The sequence below is a fragment of the Neophocaena asiaeorientalis genome, unplaced genomic scaffold (genome assembly GCF_003031525.2).
Source record: "Neophocaena asiaeorientalis asiaeorientalis breed wild unplaced genomic scaffold, Neophocaena_asiaeorientalis_V1.1 scaffold762, whole genome shotgun sequence".
Taxonomy (NCBI): Eukaryota; Metazoa; Chordata; class Mammalia; order Artiodactyla; family Phocoenidae; genus Neophocaena; species Neophocaena asiaeorientalis.
Genome location: NW_020175828.1, coordinates 402,473 through 406,770, shown reverse-complemented (window position 1 = coordinate 406,770; position 4,298 = coordinate 402,473).

The following is a 4,298-nucleotide window of genomic DNA, read 5'->3' as shown; positions in this document are numbered from 1 at the left end:
CCAAGCCCCCATCCCTCCCCCCCCGCTCCCCACGGCCAGCTGCCCAGCTGGTCTCCCACAGCTGCCCCACGGCAACCAGAGCAAGTGCTCAAAGCAGCATCCAGAAAATGCGTCCAAATGGGCCGAGGTTTTGTTTGTTCTTTTGGCTGCGTTCGGTCTTCGTTGCTGCGCGCGGGCTTTCCCTAGTTGTGGCGAGCGGGGGCTACTCTTTGTTGCGGTGCGCGGGCTCTAGGTGAGTGGGCTTCAGTAGTTGTGGCACGTGGGCTCAGTAGTTGTGGCACACGGGCTTAGCTGCTCCACGGCATGTGAGATCTTCCCGGACCAGGGCTCGAACCCGCGTCCCCTGCGTTAGCGGGTGGATTCTCAGTCACTGCGCCACCAGAGATGCCTTTCCTCAAATGGGTGTTTTTGAAAAGTACCACCTCCCCCACCGAAGACCCCGAACCCCCCAGGCCTCTCTCACTGCCTGACACAGGCCGTTCCGGAAACAGAAGAGGGCAGTCCCTACCTTGTGAACCGAGGGGATGGCCCTACACCAAAATAAGGGCACACAGACGGCTCTGAGAAGAAATCAGATGTGGAGGGGATGTGTGCAGGCATGTGTGTGTACCTGTGTGTATGTTCAGATGTGTGGATATGTGTACACATGTGTACAGACGTATGTCCATGTACAGATCTGTGTGGCACGGGCACGTGCGTACAGGTGCGTGTACATATACAGGTGTGTGTGTGTGCAGACGTGTGTACACATTTGTACAGGTGCATGTACGCATACAGATCTGTGTGTGCGTGGGCAGGCGCGTGTGTGTACGGGTGTGTGTGCCCATACAGGTGTGTGTGCAGATACAGACGCGTGTATGTGTGCAGGTGGGTGTGTGCACACAGGCATACATGTATGTACCACAAGTACATTTTCATTTTAAATGAAGCTCTTCTAATCGAACCCAGTGGTGTGTTCTAAATGACACCTCGTACTTCGTGTGTCAAGGTGACTCAGCTCCATCGAGGGCCAAAGGGAGAAAAATGACACGAGCATCTCAAAAGATCAGGAAGTGTGTTTGGTAAAGTTCAACATCTATTTATTGTTTTGTTAAATCGCTTAAAAACTAGGTATGAACGGGGATTGGATTATCATACAGAGAAAAATAGAGCTGCGTTCCCAGCTCAGGCCAAACGCAAAGATCTAGGCGCTGAGGCCACGTCAGCAAAGTTTTGGAAATTGATGCGGAAAAGCTGGAGGACCCAACAGAATAACTGGGCAGACAAATCACATAGGGGAGAGCCGGTAGGCTAAGCCGTTCACCAAGACGTCGACCCAGCCAGGAATCAGATAAACGCAGCATCGGACACACTCGGTGCCCTGCGGAATAGTGGGCTTCTGAGGTCAGCCCAGAGCCGACGCTGGCAGAGCCTGGCCACCGGAGCAGCTGCGCAGCAGGTCCCAGAGCCCGTGCGGATCCCGGGCCTGCAGCCCCACTCCCGGGCCCGCACCGCCAGGGTCCCGGGAGCCCCGCCACGGGCGGGCTTGACGTTTGCGGAGTCGGAGCAGCCAGACATCTGCCACCAGGGGAAGGAATGAGGGCAGTGGAAGTCGTCCCAGAACACTGGGGGCGGGGGGAACGCAGCCACAGATGGATTGTCACACAAAGGCCGTGGGAAAGGAGGGACGTACAGCCAGAGGCCACATCTGAGCCAAAGCGGCCCTCCTCGCTGCTCGTGGCCTCCTCGCTGCTCGTGGCCTCCTCGCTGCTCGTGGCCAGCGTGCTCTATCGTCGCCGGAAGCTCGGAATCTCTGGACCCGCAAGCGCTCACCCCCGGCTCCTGGGGAAACACCGGGCTGCTTCCTGCCAGCCTCTCGGCACGGCGTTTTCCCCAATGGGTCAACACAAAAGACCACTTAGTGAACAGACACCGTCGTTGGCTCGTTAAGCACTGACCCGGCCGGCAGCGCTGTCCCTCGGCCCGGACGGAGCTTCCCCGGCACACGGGTTCCTCCGCGGGGCACGTCCCGGCCTTGCGCACTCAGGACTCTGGATGTGAAGAGCCCTCGGCCGGGGGCCGCGGAAGCCGCAGAATCACCACCGAAATCACAGGAGCGGAAACGCGGCCCCGGAGGGGCAGGAAGAGGGCTTGCTCACAGGTGAGCAGAAGTGAGAAGGCAGGGCCCGTCCATCCGCGCACGTCCATCCGCATACAGCCTCGAAGGCGCCGCGAGCGTTGCCGACGGTGGGACAAGCGGGCCTTTGCCAGCAGGCGGACTCGCAAAGACAGGCTCTGCAAATACCAAAGACCGCCATCTGTCCAGAACCAGCGCCTCGCCCTGCCCGTCCGAGCCGGCCACACAGCGAAGACACAGGCCAGCAGGTGCCCAGGCCGGGGAGGGGCCAGGGGCCGGCATTTGAAGGACAGAGACCAGCTGACCGCAACTCAAGGCTCGAGCTGCTGGGCCTCCGGCATAAGGCTCGAGCTGCTGGGCCTCCGGCCATCGGGCCAGGCTCCTGGCTCTGTCGTTCACCCTCCCTGGAGCGCTGGACCCAGGGGCGCCCCACCCGGACCCCAGGAAGACGGGGAGACGGGCTCCAACGAGGGAAGAAGGAGAGACTGGATATCAGGGGACAGTGAGACCAAAAACAAAAATGAGACAAAATAAAATAAAGTAAAATATAAGAGGCAGGCCTTGCACCGACTGGGAAGGAAAAGCTCCTTGAACTGCACGGGGGACTCTCAGCTCCGCATCTGAGGCTGGACGTGGGGGCCAGAACAACGTCACTTCCGAGATTCGGCTGTAAAAGACTGGCCTCCGTTGTGGGGCGCCCCCCTTACCCTCCGAACTGGCCCACTCACGCCGGGGGTGCAGCTGCCATGCCTGGTGGCAGGGGGAGTCAGGTGAGACCACAGCCCCAGCCAGCAGCTTGACTACAACCTCGTGAGCCCTCGAGCCAGAGGCCCCCAGTTAAGCCACACACAGACTACTGACCCTCAGAAGCCGTGAGATCATAAAAAGCTTAAAGCAAACAAGTTTTAGGGGTAATTTGTTATGCAGCAACAGGTAACTAATACACGAAGGGATCCCGAAAACAGCTCCTAGAACGGACAAATGGAGTTAGCAAGGTCACAGGTCAATACACAACATGCAATTGTATTTCTGCAAGCTACTAGTAAACAATTAGAAAATGAACATTTTTAATCTATTTAAATTAGCACCAAAATAAAATACACGAGAATAAATTTAACAAAACATGTGCAAGACCTCCACACGGATAACGGAGAGAAATTAAAGGCAAGTAAATGGAGACACCGACTGTGTCTGTGGGTTGGAAAACTCAGTCCCATCGGGATGGAAATTCTCCCCAAACTGGTGTAGCTTTAGCACAAAATCCCAATCAAAGTGCCAATGGCATCTTTTGTAAAACATGTTTGAAACCTGGCCTGAAATTTTTGAAGGGAAGGGAAAGACTGATGTCAAGACTTACTGCAAAGCTGCAGTGGGACAGACGGACCAACAGACAGCAGGACAGAACAGTATCCAGAAGTGGACGTGTAGAAACGTGGCGTGTTTACTTTTGACCAGACACCAATGCTTATTAATGGAGGAAGGAAAGTCTTTGGAAAGAGACGGACTCCCCTCCTTCCTCGTAGCACACCCCAAATTAATGCCACACAGGTCACGGGTCTAACCCGAAAGCCAAGGCTATTGGTTTAGGAAAAGCGCAGGAGAGCTGCTCCTCGACTTTGGGGGTCGTTTACGGATTCACCTTGGTGATTTTGAGGGGGTCCCTTTCCAGAGCTTCTGGGGTGTTATTCAGACACAGGGTACCCCCAAGACGTGTGCACGCCTTGCCCCCTTCTGTCCTCTCCTGCTCCCTTTGAAACACTGTCATCTTCACTGTTTCCTTCCCGCTCACTGGGAACCACGTGGGCCGCGTGCAGTTTGGCTCCAACCATCACTCAGAATTCAGAGGACTTGGGGGACAGGGACCTTCATGTTCGCCCACCTCTGCTGGTCTGTCCCCGTCGCTCCTCCTGCTGAGGTCCCGGGCTCCTTCTGGTCTTTTGCGAGGATTTCCTTTGGCCCATCTTCTAGGGCAGGCGGCCGGCGCAACCTTCCCTCGCTTCCCCTGCATTGTGAGGCCGACAGCGCCTTGCCCTCTGCACCTGAGCAAAGGAGGACCCCTCCCGCAAGTGCACCCCCGGGAGGGGATGCGGCACCTCGGGGAAGACCCTGCAGGCTGGTGACCCCGGCATCTCCCTGACCCATGAGGAAGTGATTTTGAGATGGGCGCTCCCACATCCAAACG